This window comes from Macrotis lagotis, chromosome 1 (genome assembly GCF_037893015.1).
Source record: "Macrotis lagotis isolate mMagLag1 chromosome 1, bilby.v1.9.chrom.fasta, whole genome shotgun sequence".
Lineage (NCBI taxonomy): Eukaryota > Metazoa > Chordata > Mammalia > Peramelemorphia > Peramelidae > Macrotis > Macrotis lagotis.
In genome coordinates this window covers 206,491,024-206,516,663 of record NC_133658.1, presented here as the reverse complement: position 1 = coordinate 206,516,663, position 25,640 = coordinate 206,491,024, and the positions used below count along the sequence as shown (strand labels likewise).

The following is a 25,640-nucleotide window of genomic DNA, read 5'->3' as shown; positions in this document are numbered from 1 at the left end:
TTTTTAAATAGTTCAGAATCTGATGAACACTTTATAACAAGTATCTCTTGTTATTTCTTTTCTCTTAATCCTAATTCCTCACACAGAAAATGACTAATCTGAAACATGTTTATCACAAATATGTATATACAATATCAACCTGACTGTTTGCCACTGAGGAAAAGGGGCTAGGAAGGGAGGGTGGAAGGAAATTTTGTAACTTAAAAATATACAAATGAATATGAATGAATGTTGAAAAACTTTCATAACATGTATTTGTGAAAATAAAATATCAATTAAAAAAAGAGTTGCTGAAATAGGAGAGGTTAAATGCCCAGGATCATACAGCTGGTAATGTGACAGAGCCAGAACTTGGAACCATGATTTCTTAGGTCTCAGAAACAATTTTCTCTCTATGATACCATGCTTCCATTGAAAACTTTAAAAAATCTTAGCAATAATAACTATCAATTTTGCTGAATCATTTTATCATTAGATTCTTTCCTGTTATTGAATTGAAATCTGTCCCCACCTATAATTTCTATCATTTGTACCTATTTAAGATTTTTGAGATCAAGAATAATAAATGTTTAGTAAATCTCTTCACTGAAGTCCTCTGAAATACGTAAAAGCCAATAATATTTTCTCTTGCACTAGCCCTTTTCCAAACGAAGATCCCATTTCCTTCAACCATTTGTCATGTGCCACAGCTAAATCTATATCTAATTTAATGTGTTTTTAAAAAATCATTCAGAAAAATGAATGAAATTAGAAACTGATGGATGAGACCAGAGACAGATTTATTTTCTATTAACTTTATGTTTCATTTTTAAAGGGCTAAGTTTTAAAGAGCTGGGTTTGGGTAAACTTGACTGCATGAACTTCATATAAGTGAAACATGTAAAAGTTGGATTTTAAAAAAAGAAAGATTTCCCTTGAACACAGAATCTCCTGACATTTCTGCTACATCAGTGCAGAGAATAAGGAGAAGAAAAAGACATTAATCTCTCGAAACTGTATTAAAATTCAACTGTTTAATTGAGGTAAGATGTATTAGTCATTTGTAAAAGGACTTTGGAATGGAGACCTATGGGAGACTGTGCCTTGGGATCCAATGAAAAATGAAATATTAAGAACAAAATAAAATTTAGTAATCTGAAAAGGCCATCTTGTCCTGCACACCTGTCCTCTTAAAATTTATCTTAATCCCACATTCCTGATGTTTTACCATCTGTCGATATGCTTTCCCTCTCCTGAAATAAGTCAGGGGCTGGAATTAATTTTTTGCTACATTTGCCTCATCTGTTCATTTATTCCATATGTTCATTACCTGCTATGTGCAGTCATTCCTGCTTATGTCTATCCATTTTTATTTCACTATCTGTTTTTTTTATTCCTTCTACTTGGTCTACAAAATATGCTTTATTGTCCTTATTAATCCCTCTACTGCTATTACTTCAACATCTGTTCCTCCCCCCCCACTAAAATTAAGGCAAATTATTTCTTTATAATGACTCATTATTATCAAAGAGTAGGATGAAAAGAAGTGTCTTTCAATGGCGATATTCCTTCTCCAAATTTATATCTTAGTCAAGTCCTGCTTTGACAAAACCTGGATGCTCTTAAAAAACCCACAGACCTTTAATGTGATTCACAATAGTAAATCAAGCTCCTAGAGAACAGTAAAATCTTTTTAAAAAACCCATTAAACGCAAGAAATTACAGAGAGCCTCCAATGAGATGGTGATAACCTGTTTAAAGTTTAGACTCAATTTATTGATTCTAATTCTCTCCTTGGAATAGGGCATGCATGGGTTAATTTCCATTAACTTTAATGAGAAATTATACCTAGACATCAATGAAAGAAGACAGTATTTTGTGAGCCATATTATACTTCCCTTTCTGATGCCGGAAACAAGGAGTGGTTCTACACTACTTTACTCATCATCTTCCTGAAATCATGTCCATCATTTACCTGGAGCTTCTGTTTAAAATGGGCAAACAAGGATCAGATTGCAAAAGGCAACAAGCTAAAGGAGTATTATTGCTCCAAGTAAATCATGAGATTAGGTATACAGATTTCTAGGCCAGTTGTGATAGTTGTTAAGATTTAAGTTTAAACAACAAGGTTGTTCATGGTATCATAGATTTAGAACTAGAAGAGAACTCAAAGGTTCTCTAATTAGACTCAATCATTTTATAGAAAAAGACATTGTGAAGTTCTGGCCTGGAGGTAAGGAAGACCTGAGTTCAAATCCTACCTCAGGCACTTACTATCTCTGTAATCAGAGGCAGATTAGGTAACCTCTCTACTCATCAGTTTCCTCATCAGTAAAACATGAATAGTATTAGCACCTCACCCTACAGAGTTGTTGAGTAGATAAGATAACTTTTAAAACAATTCTTAAAGCTATATATAAATGCTAATTTTATTGCAACTAATAATAATGATAAAATTTCCCATAGTTACACAGATTGTATCTTGGAAAGAAGGCCCATTTTATTACAATTTACAATACAAGTCAGAAAAAAGGTTTTATCACACATATTTTATAGTACAAAGAAAACATAATCCTACTTGGTTTGCAACTGGTCAGTTCCTGGCCTCTGAGGCAATTGGTTAACTTTCAAGGAATGGAAAAAAAGATAATAACTTTGTATTCACCTGTCATTGGCTTCAGTAGTCAAGAGGCTAGAATTTGATTTTTGATTGTTTCTACATAAAAAATGAAGTAAAACTGGGCAAACCAAAAGTGCTATATGCAGCTACTCATTTGTTTATGAAAGGGCTCCTGATTCTATAATATTATTTATTTCAAGAAAGGAACAAAACATTATCCTTTTATAGAATTGATTCAAACCCAGGTTTTCTAATTTCAAATCCAACACTTTTTTCCATTCAGGAGAATGGGTTGATATAGTGGGGAAATCAGAGGACATTGGTAGTATTCCAGACTTTTCTATATATCCTTGATATGCCATTTCCCCTTCTTGACCTCAGTTTCCTGATTTGTTAAATAGGGGACTGGTGTTGGACCAGATAATCTCCACAGGTCTTTCTAGCTCTAAATTCTATGATAATCAGCATTTCCTTCTGTGAGTATTTAATCATTCTTTGTAAGTCTAAATATCTTTGAAGACATGGGAAATGTCAATATTGGTCCCCCTACTCAATGAACTCTAGTGGTTTCCTATCAGCTCTGGGGAAAAGTTTAGTTTTCAAAGCCTTTCATAATGCAACCTTATTCTACCTTTCCAGTATCTTACTCCATAGCCCCCAACATGTACTCTTTGATCCATTGATTGATCTGGCCTCTTCTTAACAGTAACACTGACAAGAAATTCAGTCTTTCAACTCTGGCTGTCCAGCCTGATCATTCTCCCTCCTCCACTCTATTGATCATATTATGCAACTAGAAGTGAAATTCTTGGACTGGCACAAGACAGTTTAGGGCAAAAGCGTTTTTTCATGAATTCATTAATCAAGAACAAAAAGTCAGAGGTTCAAAGACAATCAGATATGGTTGTAGTACTGGCCATAAACAATAACTACAAGTGATCCAATGGTATTATTCCCATGACTTGCCAGACAAATTCCAAGAAACCAAAGTCTTTGGGTTTGGTGATAATGATTAGTCCATAGAGAGACAGACTTGGATTCACCTTGTTGTCACCTTTTTGTCACCAGATATCATTTACTGGTGCTTTGCCTGGAGTTGCCCTAGTGCCAAGGCATCTTGATGAAATAGGAAGAAAAAAATCCTACTTAACAGCCAAATCATCCCAAAATTTCTGTTTCTTATTAAATTAGACCATGGAGTAAAATAATTCTGGAAAAGGCAAGTGAGAATGAAATCTTTTCACAAAAATACCCTTCATTATAATAAGTATAATATGCAAGTTATGACACCACTAACATGATTAGCATGATCTCCTTTGAAATGAAGGACTAGTATTATTACTCTAGTGTCCTCCCTGACTTCCTTCAAGTCCCAACTAAAATCCACTTTTTATGGGAAGAAGTCTTCTTCAACCCTCTCTTATTTATAGCACCTTCTCTATTAATCATTTCCTATTTTTCATGTATGTAGCTGGTTTTGTATAATTAGTTTTCATGTTATCTTCCCTTTTAGATTGTAGGTTCCTTGATAAAGGAATTATCTTTTTCTTATTTGTATATCCATGGGTCCTTAACCTAGTATCTGGTATTTGGTAGTTGGTTAATAAATCTTTATTGTTTTATTGATTATTAATTTGTAACATGGGCATAATATTAGAGCCTATCTTCCAAGGTTCCTTCCTAATATCTACCCTCTTTCCCTCCATCTCTTCTTAATTTTAGTTGTTGTCATGCATAATGTAAAGGTATAGATCCAGATTATAAGAAGCAAGGGAAGGCTAAGGATGAATTTAAATCGTATTGCAATCCTTTAAGGATAATGTTTGTAGTGATAATGAACAGAATGAACTGACTTGGAAAAGGTGGCTAAGGACAATAAAAAAGTTTATTTGTTTTTAAAACATATTGGAGGAGAAAGAGAAGAATCAGGAGAGTGGATGAGACAATGACAACTTATGAAAGACAGATTACAGAGCTTCTCAGCTCATCTTTTTGTTTGTTTGCTTTTTCAAAGAGGATGAACTCATATTGTACAAAATAGAACAACAATGGCTAATAGTGAGTTAATATTTATAATAAAAAATTAGATAGTACAAAAGGACCTTGATGCCTTTGATTACTTAAGTCATGTAACATAGATGGAATCTATCCTTGGGTACTGACAGAATTGACAGACATAATTTCTGAGCTATAGTCATGGATTTTCCCTTTTTTTCCCTTAATTTTTTACTATAATTATTAACATAATTATTTTACAATAATATCTAAATATCTTCCCTATAACATACTTCAAACTTTCTCTCAGCTCCAAGTCTAGCACTGGAATCTCTGATTCAAAGAGCATGAATATTTTATTTACTTCTTTGACATAATTACAGAATAGTTGGATTAATTCAAAGTTCCAAGGAAGATGCACTAGTCTCATTTTTGTCACACAGCTTAATTATTAAATGTCTGAGGTCAGATTTGAACTCAGGTATTCCTGACTCCAAGGCCAGTGCTCTATCCACTGCACCACCTAACTGCCCCTCATTTCTAAAATACAAAGAGATTTGCATCAAATTTGTAAGGTTACAAATCATTCCCCAATTGATAAATGGTAAAAGAATATGAATAGACAGTTTTCAATTGAAAAAATTAAGGTTATATATAATCATATGAAAAAATGATCCAAATCATTACTGATTAGAGAAATGCAAATTAAAACAACAATGAGGTATCACCTCAGATCTCTTAAATTGGTCAAGATGAGAAAAAGGGAAAATGATCAATGTTGGAGAGGTTGTGGGAGGATTGAAACATTGATGCATTCCTGGTGGAGTTGTGAAATGATCCATGCATTCTGGAGAGCAATATGGAACTATGTCTAAAGAGCAATAAAAATGTTTATTCCCTTTGACCTAGAAATTTCAATTCAAAGCCTTTATCTAGAAGAAATCATAAAAAAATGGGAAAAGTTCCATATGTTCCAAAATATTCATAGCAGCTCTTTTATGAAGTGGCAAAGAATTAGAAACTGAGGGGATGTCCTTCAATTGGGAAATGGCTAAACAAGTTATGGTTCATGAATACTGTTGTTCTATAAGAAACCACAAATGGTCAGACTCTAGAGAAGCATGGAATGACTTATGGGATCTCATACTGAGCAAAGGAAGTGGAACCAACAGAACAATACAACAACATTGTGGAATGAACAACCTTGATCAAAACAACTCCTCTCAGAAGTTCAGAGAGCAAGGAAAACCATATTAGACCAGCTATGAATAATATTATCCTCATCCAGAGCAAGGAAAACAAAGCAAAACATAAAAATATTTTTTAAAAACCCTTCAGAATATAATGAATAATATAAAAATTATCTCTTATGTATCTCTTTCCCTACATCCTAATTCCTCATACTGAAAATGACTAAACTGTAAACATGTTTATCAAAAATATGTATGTACAATGCTAACCTGACTGTTTGTTTACCACTGAGAGGAGTCGGGGTGGGAAAGGAGGGTGGAAAGAAATTTTGTAATTTAAAAATATGCATGTGCATATGGATAAAAAAAACAAATAAATAAAAATGTACTAGTGCCTTTCTGAAGCCCCTTCTTTATGGATTTTTTCATATTATATCCTTTCCCATTTTTCCTTATAGCAGTGATTTTCTCTATGGAAAAAAAGTCAATTTTATATTTTTGCCAGTACTTCCATTATCTTTTATGAACTCTTTCTTTCACTATTTAGTTAAAAATTCTCTTCTTGGTTATGGCTTGAAAGATACCTCCACAAATTTTTCTCTAAATTTTCAATAGTATTGACCTTATATTTTATATATGGGATAAAATTTTGCCCTAAGTCTTTTTTTTTTTTTTTAACAATTATTTGTTTTCCTAACAATTTGTTAAAGATATATAGGTAGCATCACAAATAGAAGGCCAGATTTGACCTCAGGAAGACCTGAAATCAAATTCTGCCTCAAACACTTATTAGTTTTATGACTTTGGACAAATTATTCAATCTTTCTGTTTTTCTCATATGTAAAGTAAAGTGGTTTGACTTGATGGTTTTTAAGATCCATTACTAAAATCTATGTTCATGTGAGTTTCTTCCTAAAATAATGTTCCTGGATTTATTAAATACTGGGCTACTGAATTTTCTTGTTTTTGATGCTGATAGTAATATCAAATGAGTGGTTGGTTACTCTTTAATGTAATAGTTTGAGATTATATTGCTATTTCTCCTTCATGTAGAACTTCATAGGAATTGGGCCTGTGATTTTAAATAGTTTTATAGAAGATCTAGATTAAAAAATTCCTTTATCATTAATATAGGTCAGTAATATTCTTACAATTTATGAGATTAGATAATTGTCTTGAACACTGAAAAGTAAAATTATTTTCCCAGGAGGCAGGTATAAGCAGCAGGATTTGTCTTTTTTTCTAACTGTAAAATGAACACTCTGCCTACTATGCCATACTGCCCCATCCTCTCCATTCCTACTTTTTTCATTATTACCCTTAGGAATTCAGACTTCTATTTTTACCAAATGAATTAAGCAATTACTTTGTCTAGTTCTATAAAATAGTCTCTTATTAGTTTAATTGCAAAAATACAAAATCTGTAAAGTAATTTAATGGTCATGGTGATTTTTATTGTTTCAGAGCATACAATATAAACAAGAATTTCCCCCTCAAATCAGTGATCTAGCATTAGTCTATAAAGAATGTTTAATAATTATGTATTTGTATAACGAATAAACAACTGCTTCTTCAAGTTTTCCTTAGTTTTTGTTTTGTACACATTTATCTAGGCATGCTTGTGTTGTCACCTCATTAAAATATATATTATGTGAGACAAAAGATTGTTTTCACTTTTGTTTCTGGATTCTTAGAGTTGCACAAAATAATAAGTACATAGTAAGAACTTGATAAATATGCTCAAACACACAAATATGCTTATATCTATAGTGATATATGTATGAATACACACATATATGTATGTATATATATATACACATATGTAAATTTTATCTGTGGATGGGTGAGTCTGTTTAAATACTCTGATTTTTCTCAATTATCTGTAAAAATAACAACTTTTTTTTAAATTCTGAATTCAAAATTCTCAAGATAGTAAGAAATTTGATATAGACTATACATATACAATTATGCATGACATATTTCCTTACTGGTTGTGTTATGAAAGAAAATGAAGGCTAAAAGGAAAAATAAACCATGAAAAATAAAATAAAAGCTAGCATATTTGAGCTGTGTTCCAAACTCCATCAGTTCTTTCTCTGTAGGTGGACAGCATTTTTCTTCATAACTCCTCTAGAATTTTCTTGGATCAGTGTATTTATGAGGATGACTAAGTACGTCACAGTCATCAATATGATATTGCTTTTACTATATGCAATGTCGTCTGGGTTCTACTTATTTCGTTTTGCAAGTGTTCATGTAAGCCTTTCAGGATTTTTTTTGAAATTTTTTTGAAGTCATCCTGCTTTTTTACAGGCCAGCAGAATTCCATAACAATCATAAACCACAACTTGTTCAGTCATTCCTCAAATGATGGACATCCCCTCAATTTACAATTCTTTGCCACATATTTTTGTATATCAAAGTGGTATTGCAGAATTAAAAGGCATGCACAATTTTATGAACCTTTGGTCATAGTTTTATATCGCTCTGAAGAATGGTTAGATCACTTCACCATTCCACCAATATTGTTTTTGTGACCCAGTTTCCCCACTTCTTCTTTCTCCAACATTAATCATTTTCCTTTTAAGTTATATAAACTAATCTGATAGCTTTGAGGTGATATCACATAGTTGTTTTAATTTTCATTTCCCTAATGAAGTGATCTAGTGTATTTTTATATGACTATAGATAACTTTTGTTACTTAATTTGAAAATTGCCTAATCTTATCCTTTAGCTGCTTATCAATTGGAGAATGATATTTATATTCTTATAAATTTTACTTGACCCTTAATACGTTTTAGAAATCAAATTTTTATCTAAATCACTTGCTGTAATTTCCCCCCTAGCTTTCTGCTTCTAATCTTGGTTATGTTGGTTTTGTGCAAAATTTTTTTAATTTAACATAATCAAAAGTATCTATTTTATAGCTTGTAATGCTCTCTATTTTTTGTTTTTGTCATAAATTCTTCCCTCATTCATAAATTTGACAGGTAAACTATGGCATCACCCTTTATGCCTAAATCATTTTGATCTTATCTTGTTAAACAATGTAAAATATTCAGCTATACCTACTTTCGGTAAAATTGCAATATTATTTTCCAATTTTCCCAGCAGTTTTTTTGTCAAATGCTAAAATCTTTTCCCAAAGCTTGTGTCTTTGTATTTATTGAGGACTAGGTCACTATGGTCATTTGCTATTAGGTGTTAGTGTAGCTAATGTACTTCACCTATACTTCACTCAGTTTCTCAGTCAATACAAGATTGGTTGATAATTGCTGCTTTACAATACAGTTTGCAATCTGGTATAGCTAAAACAATGAGTGGGTTTTAAGAATGATTAAGAGATTGACTTCCAGGTATTTTTAAATTTTAAAATTATTTTAAATGGAAATTCTCTACCATTTCTTCTCATTACTATATAATCATACTGATATTTTGTTGATAATCTATCTCCCTTACTTATTGTGTTTCTTCCTGAAATTTATTATTTCAATTAATTTTTTTGATTCTCAGTTATTTTCTAAATAAAGAACCATCTGTTCTAATACTGATATAGTTTTACATCTCTTTGCTAGTGGTCATGGTTTTCCTTTTTTAACCTATTGTTATCATTAACATTTATAGAACTAGATCAATGATAGTATGGAGATGGAGCATCCTTAACATTAACTTCATATCATTGGAAAAATGTCTACTATTTTTTAGCATTTATCAATTTCAAATAATACTAGTTTTTTGGATATATATATATATATATATATATATAATTAGATTTAAATAATCCTTTGATGACTGTTTATTAAAGTTTTTTTTTTTTTAGTTTTTTTTGCAAGGCAATGGGGTTAAGTGGCTTGCTCAAGGCCACACAGCTAGGTAATTATTAAGTGTCTGAGGCCGGACTTGAGCTCAAGTAGTCCTGACTCCAGGGCCGGTGCTCTATACACTGCGCCACCTAGCCGCCCCCAAAGTTCTTTTTTTAAATTAAAAAGCTTGCCTTTTGACTTTTCTCAAAGATTTTCTCCTTTTGGTTGATTGTTTTTTTGCCTGTGTAGTAAATATATACACATGAATACATATGCACGCACATATAATTATTTGTTTTTATTGTCTCTTAAAGCATCGTTTTGTAATTTTTGCCATTTTATTTTATGAATTAATATGATTGCCAATTAGAGAAGATGCATTTTCCATTTAAATGATTTCATTCTTCATATTATCTTTGAGAGAAAGTATTTCCCTATTTATCAATCTTATAATTTATAAAGTTTTCTTCTCATTTTTTCTGTAACTTGATCAAAACTCTTCCTTTTTTGGGAAATCATCAGATATGTAGCAAATTTTATCCTGCTTTATTTTTGACACAAATGAATACATACAAACACACACACATATGTGTGTGTACGTGTGTATATATATATGTATATATACATATATATGTATATATATGTATATATACATATATATATATATATATATATATATATATATATATATATATATATATTTCTTAGATGGGCTTTTTAAAGCCCAATACATCTTTAGTTCCTTTATGTTTATTTAACTTTTTTGTTTATCTTGTTTGAATTATTTTTTTACATTTTTATTTATTTATTTTCATATAGCTATAATAGTCTTGCTGTAAAAGTAAGCATACCCTCCCCCACAAAGAAAAATAAAATGAGAGGAATGGAGCCAAGATGGCTGCATGAGGGCAGGATGTCCCAGAAGTTTTTTCCCAAAATATTCTAAAACCCTTAAAATTATGACCCTAACTGAATTTTAGATAGATAGAACCCACCAAAAGACCCAGTGAACAATTCTCCAGCCCATGATAACTTGGAAAATCCATGGGAAGATTCTGTTCTGCAGAGCTCAGACAGCCTAGCAGTGCAGCTGCAGTGCAGCCAGGGTCACCCTATACCAGAGTGAAAGAACTCCAGCCTTGCAGGAGAAGCGCACTGGGCACCGGGGTCCTTGGGGGAGCTGGCTAGTGGCATCAGAAGTGGTTTCCAAACTTCCCAATGCAGGGATCAACAAGTACTACTTGGAAGATCAGCAGGAAAACCTCTGTGAGAGTGAGCATGGATACCAGGCCAGTGTGGCCCTCAGTACAGCCATGGTCCTTGATGCAGCCTCAGCCTTGGAAATGGAAACAGACCCATGGAACCTCCCAGCAGGGAGCCACCCACAAGCTGCTTCCAGAGCACTCAGCTCATAGGCAGTAAGAGAGTCTGGGAAGACTATCAAGGTCTCTCAGCTATCCCTGGGACAGGATTCTGGTGCCTTGGCAATATTCAGACCCTAGTCACTGTCTGGGTCCCCCTATTACCATAGCAGAACAGGGACACTCCTCACAGCTCCAGGGCAGAGGGGAGTGCTTATGGTCATCCATAGGCCAGAGCACAGGCCAGGAGAGCAGTCATAGCCTCTCCTAAGATACTGAAGGAACTGAAATCTTTACAGGGGTGCCCCAATAAAACTACAAAGTTTGGGAAGGACCTCGAAACCAGGACAAAGACTGGGGAAATGAGAAAGCAGAAAAAAAAAGAATCTGACCATAGATAACTATGTTGTTCCCATGGAGGATCACATCACATACTCAGAAGATGATAAAGTCCAAGCTTTCTGCATTCAAAGCCTCCAAGAAAAATAAGAATTTGACTCAGGTTATGGGAGAATCCAAAAAAGATATTGAAAATCAAATAAGGCAGATAGAGGGAAAAATTGAGAAGAGAAATGAGAGTAATGAAAGAAAAATATGATAACCAAGTCAGCAGCTTGATCAAGGAGATACAAAAAAATACTGAAGAAAACAGCTTGTTAAAAACCAATTTAGGTCAAATGGAAAAAAAAAACAGTTCAAAAAGTTAATGAGGACAGGAATGCCTTAAAAAGCAGAATTGCTCAGATGGAAAAGGAGATAAGAAAAGTTCTTTGAAGAAAACAACTCTTTCAAATGCAGAATGGAGCTAAAGGAAGCTGATGACTGTGAGGAATCAATAAACCTGGAAACAAAACCAAAAGAATAAAAACCTAGAAGAAAATATGAAATATCTCATTGGAAAAGCAATTGACCTGGAAAATTTGCTAAATCCTGGTAATCCTGTTGATAGATCCATGATATTTGAATTGTTTCATCTCGGCTGTTGGTAATATTTTCTTTTTGACTTGTGAGTTCTGGAATTTGGCTATAATATTCCTGGAGATTTATTTTGGATCTCTTTAAGGAGATGAACAATGGAATCCTTCAACTTCTATTTTACTCTCTGCTTCTAAGATATCAGGACATTTTCCTGGAGAATTTCTTTAAAAATGAAATCTAGGCTCTTTTCCTGGTCATAAATTTCAAGTAACCCAATAATTTTTAAATTATCTTTCCTGGATTTATTTTCCATGTAAGTTGTTTTTCCACTGAGATATTTTACATTTTCTTCTAGGTTTTTATTCTTTTGATTTTATATTATTATTTCTTGATTTCTCACAAAATCACCAGTTTTTCCCTTAGCTCCATTCTACACTGAAGGAATTATTTTCTTCAGAGAGTTTTTTTAATCTCCTTTTCCATCTGACCAATTCTGTTCAATAAGCTACTGACTTGGTATTCGTGATTTTCCTGCATTGCTCTCAATTGTCTTCTCAATTTTTCCTCTGTCTCTCTTATTTGATTTTCAAAATTGTTTTGAGCTCTTCCTTAGCCTGTGCCCAATTTATATTTTAGAATGTATTTTAGATGACTTTGTCATCTTCTGAGTGTATATTTTGATCCTTCATAGGACCAAAGTAATTATCTGTCATCAGATTCTTTTTCTTCTGTTGTTTGCTCATTTCCCAAGCCTATGACCTGATTTTTAACCTACTTTCCCAAACTTTTGAAGGATTTTGGGACACCTCTTCCCAGGGACCCCAATTTCTTCAAAGTCTTAGGAGAGACTTATTACTCTCCTGGACTCTGTTCTGTGGATGACCACAGGCATTCCCTTTAGACCTGGGGTTGTGTAGAGAATTCCTCTCTGCTATAGCAGTGGGGGAACCCAGACTGTGATCTGGATGTGATAATGGACAAAGCAACAGAGTCCTGTCCCAGGGAGAGTCAAAAAACCCCTGAAAATCTCCCCTGACCCCCTTATGGACTGTGGGTTAAGTACATGAAAGCAACTGCTGGGTGTCTCTGCAGGTCTTCTTCTGGTTCCTAGGGTTGGGCTGTGCTGAGGCCAGGCTCGCCTGGACTCTGTGGTGTTGTTGAGATTTCTTGCTAACCTTCCAAGTTGTCCTTGGCAATTTTTGGCCTGGTAGGTCTGGATATTGTCCCTGCTGCCACAGATGCAATGTCTCCGAAGACCCAGGAGCCTCTCCACTGTTCCTAGATGGCTGAAACTGGTTTGCTCTGCCATGATCTGAGCTGTGCTGCAGCCATTTCCAGCTCTGATGGAACAGACCCTTCCTATGGAGCCTCCAAATTGTATTGGGCAGGAAAATTGTTTCTCTGGGTTCAGCCACTCAAGAATTTGGTTAGAGTCATAATTTTAAAGCATTTGTAGTGATCTGGGAGAAATCTTCTGGGGAGACCTTCTGGTAATTCCTGCCTCTACTCCACCTGCCCCAAGTTTGAATTATTTTTGATGTAAAATATTCTGCTTGCTTGCTTCTGCAGAGACTGACTATATAATTGAATTTCATTTTTGAAAATTCATCTTTTTTTCATTAAAAATTTGTCTACATTTGTAGGATATATTATACTGAGTAGTAATCTGAGCTTTTTTTGATTTTTAGAGTATCCTGTTTCTTTTGTACATTTTCTCATGGTTGTAAAACAATCACAGGTTATTCAAATAGGCATGTCTATATAGAGAAAAATCCTGACTCTTAAATATTTGCAAAGCCTTTTTGTCTGATTTTAACATTGTGAAATATAATTATTATAAAAATTGGAATTTCAAACATGAATTTTATTTTTCTGGTGATAATTTGTTAATGTATAAGAGTATATTGCTGTCTTTAGTTACAATTTATAGGTAAATACTTTTTCTGGTATTGTTTTGTATAAAAATAACTTTCATGCATAAAAGAATTTCATTTTCTTTTGGGATAACTATGATTCATGTTATTTCATTGCATATTATATTCAAGATCAATGATCTTTGATTTGTGTAAAGTTTATTTTTTAAAAAATATATCTTTTGGGGTGGCTAGGTGGCACAGTGGATAAAGCACTGGCCCTGGAGTCAAGAGTACCTGGGTTCAAATCCAGGCTCAGACACTTAATAACACTTAATAATTACCTAGCTGTGTGGCCTTGGGCAAGCCACTTAACTCCATTTGCCTTGCAAAAAACCCCATATATATATATATACATACATATATATATATATATATATATATAAAATCTTTAATCTTTTTCTGGCAAATTTCTAAATCTATTTTTTCTATTTCTGAATCTCTTAGCTATTGAAGAAATTCCATATTGCATGCTTTCTTTGTTTTATCTTATTGTTTGTCTTCATTAATTCTGTATTGAGAGTTTGACCTTCACTTAAGTTTATATCTTAATGTCTTCTTTTAAAAGTGGTGCTTTTCTTGTGAATCACTGGAATTTCTTGTGGTTATTCTACAATATTTGAGGAGCTTGCAGATTTCATACTTTCACTGAGTTACCATACATCATTTTCTTTCAAAAAAATTTTAATGTGCTTTTTTCCTTTGAAGTTTTAGTTTATTTTGTTTGTTTTTGTGAGTCTCATTATTATTTACTCGGGAGACAGAAAGCTTTTCAGTTTCAATGAATCATTTTATATTTTTTTATAAACATAACCTTTTTTGATTAAGAATGTCATCTTATACCCATATATGTGGCATATGATCTGCTTCTCTTTCAATTTTCATAAATACAATCTTTAGTATTAAGGTCATCTATCAATTTAGAATGTATTTTAGATATGGCATAAGATAGTCTAAGTTTAGTTTCTTCCAAACTATTTTTCAGTTTTATCAATAGTTTTTATCAGATAAAGTTTTCTTAAGGAATTTATTTTTTAGGGATTATTTAACAATGAGTTATTCAGTTCCATTTTAAAATTCTCTCTTGCTTCTACTTCCAGGGAACACCAAATGGCGGACCACGCCGGTGCTGCAGGAGGAGCGGGAGGCCCCGGCCCGGGTGTTGGAGCCTGCGGAGGCTTCCCCGGTGGCTTCGGCAGCCGAGGCCGGGGCAGGGGCCGGGGCTGTGGTCGCGCGGGGGAGGAAAGGCCGGAGACAAGGAGTGGGCTCCTGTCCCTAAGCTGGGCCACCTGGTCAAGGACATGAAGATCAAGTCTTTGGAAGAGATTTCTCTTTTCTCCCTTTCTCTCAAGTCTGAGATCATAGATTTCTTCCTGGGATCTTCATTGAAAGATGAGGTTCTGAAGATCATGCCTGTTCAGAAACAAACTAGAGCTGTAACAAGTACCAGGTTCAAGGTCTTTGTGGCTATTGGTGATTACAATGGCCATGTTGGTCTGGGTGTCAAGTGTTCCAAGGACGTGGCCACAGCAATGCGTGGTGCTATCATTCTGGCCAAGCTTTCCGTCGTTCCTGTGAGATGCGGCTACTGGGGGAACAAGACTGGCAAGCCTCACACAGTGCCCTGCAAGGTCACTGGGCGATGTGGATGGGTTCTGGTGCCCCTGATCCCCGCACCTAGAGGTACTGGCATTGTTTCTGCTCCTGTGCCTAAGAAGCTCCTAATGATGGCTGCAATTGATGACGGCTACACTTCTGCAAGAGGCTGTACTGCAACTCTGGGCAACTTTGCTAAAGCTACCTTTGATGCCATCTCTAAAACATACAGCTAACCTAACCCCAGACCTGTGGAAATGAAAAGGCAGCATTAAATGGTCTTCAGAACCCATTCATCAGATGTTAGAAGACATGGGTTAATTTCTGAACATTGATTCTAAAGTAATTAGCTCACTTTTTTGTTGATACTACTAAAAAAAAAAGTATTTCTTTATAACATGTATTATTTTTTGGCATTATTCAAAGTTTAAGTAAAAAGATTTCCAAGTAACCTACAGCTAAAATGTCTATCCCCCCCTTGCCTCCCTGGTTTCTCACTTTGTAAGTGAAGAAATTTGTGGAAGCATTTCATAAAAATGAAGGCAGCACAAGTGACCAGGGGAAATAGATGGAAAGAAGAAAATTAAGATCTCTACGTTGCATATTTTTCTGCATTCAGTGTTTTAGCCAGTAAAAGTAGGTGAGCTTCTGTTATGCCACCATGTCCAGGCCTATGTAAAAGTGTATTGTTAAAATAGTCTTGTCATTTACAGTATTTTGCACTCTTGAATCCTAAGTTCATAGGATAAGAATCATTAAAGGGAGTGAATGTGTAGAAATGACAAATATCCTAAACCCAGTAAAATTCCTTAGTATGTTAAGTGACCAGTAATTATAGATTACAAAGATCCCCTTTGGAACTCCAAACATCAGATCTGTCCTTTTGGTTTAGAGTCATCCTGTTTGTTTGTATTGAAATGCAATGATGTGATACCACTTGGCCATATTGGACTGTCTTCATTCTTTAGCATATACAGGGATGATGTAAGCATCTGCCTAATATCTACCCCAGTTACCATTTTTTTTTCTGCCACAAGCCAAAAAAGTTTCCTTTCCAGCTCTCAATCTTTTTATTCTGATGGATTACCTTTTTACTTTACTTTATCTTGTCGACATACATAGCATAGCCATTAGAAAATAAGTAGGTGATTGTTGCCTCATTTTTTGGCAGCTAAATTCTGTGGTAGGGGAAACAATTAAGTGACCATTTTGAAATAAGGTGTTCTTAACTCTTCACCAAAGCTGGAAACAGTTGTCACTAGGACATCAGTGAAATATGCCCTATTTTAGCATGTGCCATTAAGAGGCAAGAATTTATTTGAAATTAAAAGTACACCTTAAGGAAATGAAGTGTAATATAATTTGAAACTATAATAGCCTTATAAGGAAGAGCATTATAACCGATAGTCCTTGTGAGTGGAGTGTGTTTAAGTTTTCATACATAGATATTATGTAGCTTATCTAATAGGTTTCTACTGTAGTGATCTGCTTCCTTTGTAATTTGTAGTCCTAAAGACTTTTTTAAAAAATAAAGGCCATTAAACTTAAAAAAAAATAAAATTCTCTCTTATCTGGCCAATTCTATTGCCTTTCTTCTCTATTTCTAACCAATTCAAAATAGTATGAATGAATGCTTTTTATAATATATTTCCCTCTTTAATCTCTTTTTTATAATTTCCCTTGATATTCTTGATCTTTTGTACTTCTAAATGAATTTTATCATTTCATCAAGTTACATAAAGGGTATCTTGATAGATTAATAATATTAAAATAGTAAATAAACTTTTTTTTGGAATTGCCATTTTTGTTATATTGTCAGGGTCCAACCATGATCAGTAAGTAATCCTTAAGTATTAAAGTTCTTTATTTTTTTAAAAAGCACTTTATATTGAATCTAAAGGAATATTGAGTGTGCTTTAGTAGACTGACCCTTAAAAATTTTATTTATTTAGAGATTATTTTGAATGTGAGTCCTCTTTCTATTAATATGTCTAAGGTTTGTTATTATATAGAAATACTATTGGTTTTGTAAGTTTATCTTGTAGTTAAAGATTTTGGTAAAGCTAGTAATTGAATTAATATCATCATTGCCTTCATCATCATCATTTTCTCATCAGAAAATAGGATTAGTTGTATTGCCTCTTCACCTGTTTTTATAACTACAATTTCTTCTTTTCATTGTTATTGCTATCATTTCTGGATCCAAATAAAATCATTGTGATAAAAATAATTTTGTATTTCTATATTTCAAGAGATTAAAAATAGAGGGTTTTTTATTTTGGAAGAGAATATAATATATAAACTATACCACCAGTTTTGGTTCTTGGATCCTTATTCATAGTTCTGTTACTCATTACCCAAGTGACTGTTGTTGTTCAATCATTTTAGTTGTATACAACTCTTCATGATCCCATCTATGACTTTCAAGGCAAAGAAATTGCATTGGTTTATCATTTCCTTTGCCATCTCATTTTACAGATGCAGTCACTGAAGTTATCAGAGTTAAGTGATTTTCTTAACCCACAGCTAATAAACCTCTGAGACTGAATTTGAACTCAGGTCATTCTGATTCCAGGTCTAGGGCTCTATCCATTGCTCCACATAGTTGCCCAATTGACTATAAGGAAAGTTGTCTAATTTCTCTAAGTCTTATCAGAAAAATGAAACAGTTAAAACTAGAGACTTCTGTTTGTTTCTAGTCATACAAGCATGATTCAATGAAGATTTTAAAATGAACTATTGAGTGAATATCTAAAGAAAGAAATAACAGTTACAAAGAGTTTCATCATGAAGAGGAAGAGGTCATCTCAGACTAACCTTATTTCTTTCTTTAACAAGCTTATTAGGGGTTATGGTTATAATTTACTTAGATGTTAGAAATATTTTAATAACTTTAATAATCGATTACATTATTCTTATAGGACTAAAGATCATGGTAGTAATATTGTATTCATTTAGGAATATCACCATTTGGAAGGGTCATTGTCATGTTGCCCAGAGGAGGGCAACCAGATAGGGTCTTGAGTTTATACCAAATGAGAAATAGTTGAAGGTGCTTGTAATATTTTATGACGAAAGAACATCAGGTCTCTGAAAGGGGGTAGCATAATGGTTTGCTGATAACTGCCATGGGGCAGCTAGGTGGTGCAGTGGATATTGTACTGGCTCTGTAATCAGGAGGACCTGAGTTCAAGTCCAACCTCAGCTATTCAGTATTTACCCAGATATGTGACCTTGGCCAAATCACTCAAACCCTGTTGCCCTATATAAATTTTTTTTTTTTAAAAATTGCCTTAAACTATTTTGGTGAAGGATCAGAAGTGAATTCTAACACAGTTCTGGTACTAATAAACTTTAGACAAATCATTTAACATCTTGTGCCTCAGTTTCCTCCTAATATTTCCATAAAATAAATTATATTAGATGGCCTTAAAGATTTTTCTCAATTCTAAAATTCTAGGATTCTAAGGGATACTAAGGCCAGGGTAGGTCCTGGGAGACTGAGCAAATTGAGAGCAGACCAAAGCTTGTAAAAGGCTCTTCACATTATCTTTGTGAGAGTTCCTAATTAGTTCCAAGCATGGCTAGCAGCTACTAGGCAGTCATCCTAAAACATTTTTGCCTCTGAGGCTTCTGCAAGTAAAAGTAGGTAGCAAAGAAGACAGTCCAGATTTGTACTGACTTTCAGTGACTTTTAGTAATTCCCTGCAGGCAACCTACATGTAGGGGAACCTGCCCTAGGCACTGCCATGCCTGCTCTAGGGCAAAAGCCCTAGATGTTACACTGGGGCAAGTGTCAGCACAACTTATCCAGGTCCAAAAAGCCAGAAGAAGAAAAAAAATGTAGCAGAAGATAAAAAATTAAAAAATGGTCAAATACATAAAGAATGTAAATGATATGAGTATACAAACCATACAGGATCAGAGCTAGAAATGTCCATAGAGATGATTTTGTTCCATATACTCATTACACAAATGAGGACCACAGTCATGTAGGTGGTACGTAGCAGAGTCAGGCTTCAAACTGAGGTCCTCTGATTCTTGTTAGTTATTACTGTTGTTGCTGCTATTGTTGTTGGCACAACCATTCTCTCTATGAATTTGCAACCTTGGAACTATTGATGCTTCACATTCCCTTATCCCCCATTCCTAAATGCTCAATCAATTTATAAGTTTGTTGATTTTTTTTTCCTCTACAAAATTTCTGACATCCTTTCATTCAGGAACCTCTACCTTAGTGCAGGCACTTAACTCTATACAGCTTTATTGTGATAGTTTCTTATTCTTTTTTTAAAAAATATAGAACAGGCTTTATTTAATGCAACACAAAGCAAAATGATTTGCACATAAGCTCAGTAACAATCAATAGAATTCTCTTTTCCTCTCCACTGAACCTCCACCTCCACATGGACCTATCCAGTCCTCTAGATTTATCATACTACCCTGGGGTTGAGGCACTCCACAAAGGGAAATCACTCAAAGTGCAGAGATTTAACCCACTTCCAAAAACCTGCAGAGTCCACATAACTCACTATATTAGTGAAGAACAAAGTCCAGGTTTTCTCATCCATATCATAGCTTTATCCCTTGCTGCTGCTTATTCTGATGCCTATTTATTCCCTCATTGCTATGTGGAAATCCTTTCCACTCCTGCTCTATTGGCTCTTTCATATAAGAACAAATTTCTTCTCTACTCAAGCCACCTAAACCTGTCCTTAAATACTCTATCTCAGCAGAAGATTTTTTCTCATATATTACAGATAATAGAGGATATCTATCATTGAGTTTCTTCCTCACTTTGATTTTAAAATTCAAATCTTCTCAAGATTTTTCCCTATTCTACTCCTTTTTTTTTTTTTTTGGCTCCAGACTCAGAAAGGGAGTTAACACTTCTTTTTATTTTATTTTATTTTATTCTTAGTTTTTGCAAGGCAAACGGGGTTAAGTGGCTTGCCCAAAGCCACACAGCTAGGTAATTATTGTCTGAGACTGGATTTGAACCCAGGTACTCCTGACTCCAGGGCTGGTGCTTTATCCACTACGCCACCTAGCTGCCACAATGGATAGAGCACTGGCCTTGGAGTCAGGAGTACCTGGGTTCAAATTCGACCTCAGACACTTAATAATTAAGCTGTGTGACCTTGGGCAAGTCACTTAACCCCATTGCCTTGAAAAATGTAAAAATAAGAAATATTTTATCTTTAATTCATGGAATAAAACAAGAATTTAAATAACAAATCATAATAAAAAGGTAATTTCACTCAAAACTACAAATCTACATGCCTTATAACTTGTAATTCTTTTAAAATATACAGCAGTTATCATGTAAGTTTCTTTTTTTTTTTTCTTCCCTCTCCCTGCTTTAGGGTTGGCTATCATTAGACAAAAATAGGCATGTGTATGTAAGGTATGTATAAATGTTTATGTATATGTGTGTGTGAAATTATTCTATGCTTCTATTTATTATTTCTTTCTTTAGATGAAGGAGCATCTTTCTTCATGTGTTCTTTATATTTAATTTAGGTATTTGCAGTAATCCAAATACTTTATTCTTTCAAACTTTTCCTGAAAACAATATTGCTGTTGCTATGTTCTAAGGCAATGGGATTATGTGGTTTGCCTTAGGTCACACATCTAGACAATTATTAAATGTCTAAGGTCACATTTGAACTCAAGTCTTCGTGACTCCAGGGTCAATGTTCTATCCACTGAGCCACCTAGATGCCCTTTTCTAGGCTTTTCTAAAAGCAACTTGTTTATCATTTCTTACAGAGCAATAATATTTCATCACAACTTGTTTAGCCATTCCCCAATTGATTTGTCAGTTCTTTGTCACCCCACAGAAAACTGTTACAAATATTTTAGAGCATATAGTTCCTTTTCTTTTTTTATCTGATCATGTTGGGAAATAAACCTAGTGGTAGTATTGTTGGGTCAAAGAGTATATACTTTGGGCATAATTCTGGATTGTTCTCCAAAATTAGATCAAAGTTGTTCAATCAATAATGTATTAATATCCCAATTTTCCCACATACCCTTCAGTATTTGTCATTTTCCTATCATTTTAGTCAATCTTATAGCTGAATATTGAATCTCAAAGTTGTTTTAATTTGCATTTCTCTAATCAGTAAATTTAGAGAATTTTTATATGATTTTATATTTTTGATTTCTTTGAAAACTGCCTATCCTTTGGCTATTTATCAATGACTTGTATTCTTAGAAATTTGCTAATGTTCTCTATATATTTGAGATATGATATCTTTATCTGAGTAACTGGCTTATAAAATTTTCCCCCAATTTTATGCTTTCCTTCTAATAATGGTTACATTAGTTTCATTTGTACAGAAATATTTTAAATTGAATGTAATCAAAATTTTTATTTTATATCTCACAATGCTCTCAATAATCTATTAATAAATTATTCTCATATCCATAAATCTGATAAGCAATATTTTCCATGTTCTTATCTTTTTTATTAAAGATATCTCCCTTTATATCTAGATCCAACCTTTTCATTTTATAAATTAGGGAACTAAGGCTCAGAGAGTTTAAAATCATTTAGTCAATAAGCATTTATTAAGTTCTTACTGGATTCCAGAAACTATATTAAGCACTGGAGATGTAAAGAAGGGCAAAAGATGGTTTCTGTTTTCAAAGAGTTCACAATCTAATAGGGGAGAAAATAGCAAACAGTTTATAAGTATACAGAAGAAGAAGAAGTAAACAATTCAGAAAGGAAAGACAATAGAAGTAAAAGAGGTTGACATCCACAGGGTTCCTGTAGCAGATGGAATGTTAGTAGGTAATGAAAGGAAGCCAGGAAGCAAAAGACTTGCTCAATTTCAAGGGCTTCCAAGTGGCAGAACCACTATTTGAATTGAGATCAGTGGACTCCAGATCTATTGTTTGTAATATATGACATTGTCTTATCATCAGAAAGTAGCTATTCTCCAAACTGTCATTCACCAAGATCATGTATTCACAAAAACTATTTCCTTTGCCTGGAATGTGCTCCCAGATTGGTTCTGTCTCACAATTTTTATCTTTCTTCAAAATTCATCTCAGGTGCTTCATCTTTATGCTGCCAGCTTTATTCACAATCATACTTCCTGATAATCCCATTCTTATTCGAATTACCATACATTTACTTATCTGTGCATATACTGTATCCCCATACTAGAAGATGAGCTACTTAAGGGCAGGGGATAGTATTTTTGTCTTTATATAGTTAACATTTAACATAGAATTTTGAGCACTTGGGGTGTGAAGTTAGGAAGATTCCTCTCCTTGATTTCAAATCTGACCTCAGCTACTTGATAGTAGTGTGACCCTGGGCAACACACTTAACCTGTTTGCCTCAGTTTCTTCATTTGTAAAAATAACTGGGGGAAGGAAATGGCAAAGAACTCCATTTTCTTTTTCAAGAAAACACCAAATGGACTCAGATGCACAATTTAAATGACTCAAAAACAACATAATGTACTTAGAGAAACATCATGGTTCATCAGCTTGAGTATGTAACGAGATTTCTGATTATGAAACTGATCAGTCAATAGGTAAGAATGGTTAATAGGTGGTACTGAGAGATGTACAAAGACTGACCACAAAGAAAAGCTTGGTTACTACAAAAACCATCATACATATTCAGTCCAGCCAAAACAATATCACAGTAAACTTAGAGTTGAAACAAGTTTTCTAGCAAAGATAGTCTGACTAGTAGAGATATATCTAGTATAAAGAACCACGAGGACACTATGAGAGGACATAAACTACCCTACATCACTGAAAGAATAAGTTATTCTGGCAACGAAATACATATATATACATATATACACACATATATATGCATACATATATAAAAACACACATGCTCATTTGCATATACATGTACATGTACATATGATGTTGCTCATATGTATGTCCTCATCAAAAAAATTCATAGCAAATGTCCCACTGCTCATCTATGACCACATGTGTTCCTTATGGGTTTACCATTCTATATATTCCCTTGTTGCAGCTGCCCCTGTGTATATATCCTTTCCTCACTCATCATGAGATAACATATTGGAGAGGATAGCTCCTGTGACTAGGAGGGAATCTTTTTCTTATAACATTATTTTTTAAATTAATTTTTATTAAAGATATTATTTGAGTTTTACAATCCCCCCCCACCAATCTTGCTCCCCCCACCCAGGAAAGCACTTTGTCAGTCTTTACTTTGTTTCCATGTTGTACCTTGATCCAAATTGGGTGTGATGAGATAGAAATCATATCCTTAAAGAAGAGAAGTCTAAGAGGTAACAAGATCAGACAATAAGATATCTGTTTTTTTTCTAAAATAAAGGGAATAGTCCATGCACTTTGTTCAAACTCCACAGCTCCTTATCTGGATACAGATGGTACTCTCCTTTGCAGACAGACCAAAATTGTTCCTGATTGTTGCACTGATGGAATGAGCAAGTCCTTCAAGGTTGAATATCACTCCCATGTTGCTGTTAGGGTATACAGTGTTTTTCTGGTTCTGGTCATCTTACTCAGCATCAGTTCATGCAAATCCCTCCAGGCTTCCCTGAAATCCCATCCCTCCTGGTTTCTAATAGAACAATAGTGTTCCATGACATACATAAACCACAGTTTGCTAAGCCATTCCCCAATTGAAGGACATTTACTTGATTTCCAATTCTTTCTCACCACAAACAGGGCTGCTCTAAATATTTTTGTACAAGTGATGTTTTTACCCTTTTTCATCATCTCTTCAGGGTATAGACCTAGTAGTTGTATTGATGGGTCAAAGGGTATGCACATTTTTGCATATGCCCTTTGGGCATAGTTCCAAATAGCTCTCCAGAAGGGTTGGATGAGTTCACAGCTCCACCAACAGTGTAATAGTGTCCCAGATTACGCACAAACTTTCCAACGATGATCATTATCCTTCCTGGTCATATTGGCCAATCTGAGAGGTGTGAGGTGGTACCTCAGAGAAGCTTTAATTTGCATTTCTCTAATAATTAATTATTTAGAGCATTTTTTCATATGGCTATGGATTACTTTGATCTCCTCATCTGTAAATTGCCTTTGCATATCCTTTGACCATTTGTCAATTGGGGAATGGCATTTTGTTTTAAAAATATGACTCAGTTCTCTGTATATTTTAGAAATGAGTCTTTTGTTAGAATCATTAATTGCAAAGAATGTTTCCCAATTTACTACATTTCTTTTGATCTTGGTTACATTGGTTTTATCTGTGCAAAAACTTTTTAATTTAATGTAATCGAAACCATCTAATTGGTTTTTGGTGATATTCTCCAACTCTTCCTTAGTCATAAACTGCTCCCCTTTCCATAGATCTGACAGATAGACTAATCCTTGATCTCCTAATTTGTTTATAGTATTGTTTTTTATGTCTGTGTCCTGTAACCATTTGGATCTTATCTTGGTAAAGGGTGTGAGGTGTTGGTCTAATCTAAGTTTCTTCCATACTGACTTCCAATTATCTCAGCAATTTTTATCAAAAAGGGAGTTTTTATCCCAATGGCCTGACCCTTTGGGTTTATCAAACAGCAGATTACTATAATTATCTCCTGCTTTTACACCTAGTCTATTCCACTGGTCTACCACTCTATTTCTTAGCCAATACCAAACAGTTTTGATGACTGAAGCTTTATAATATAATTTTAGATCAGGTAGGGCTAAGCCACCTTCTTTTGCAGTTTTTTTTTGTTAAGCTCCTGGCATTTCTTGACTTTTTTATTTCTCCATATGAATTTACTTACAATTTTTTCTAACTCGTTAAAGTAATTTTTTGCAATTTTGATTGGTAGGGCACTAAACAGTTTAGTTTTGCTAGAATTGTCATTTTTATTAAATTAGCTCTACATATCCATGAGCAGTTGATATTTGCCCAGTTATTTAAATCTGATTTTAATTTGTGTGAGAAGTGTTTCATAATTGTTTTCAAACAGATTCTGAGTCTGTCTTGGCAAATAGACTCCCAAATATTTTATATTGTCTGAGGTTACTTTGAATGGGATTTCTCTTTCTACCTTTTTTTTGCTGTTTCTTGCTAGACATATATAAAAAATTTGAGGATTTATGAGGGTTTATTTTATAACCTGCAACTTTGCTAAAATTGCTAATTGTTTCCAGTAATTTTTTGGATGATTTCTTGGGATTCTCTAGGTAGACCATCATGTCATCTGCAAAGAGAGAATTTTGTCTCTTCTTCCCAATTCTAATTCCTTCAATTTCCTTTTCTTCTCTAATT

At 33.9% G+C, this 25,640-nt stretch overlaps 1 pseudogene; it reads left to right on the top strand.

Annotated features, from left to right (window-relative positions):
• Nucleotides 1–15,081: 15,081 nt before the first annotated feature.
• LOC141515155 (small ribosomal subunit protein uS5 pseudogene) lies at nt 15,082–15,612 on the top strand (annotated as a pseudogene).
• Nucleotides 15,613–25,640: the final 10,028 nt, after the last annotated feature.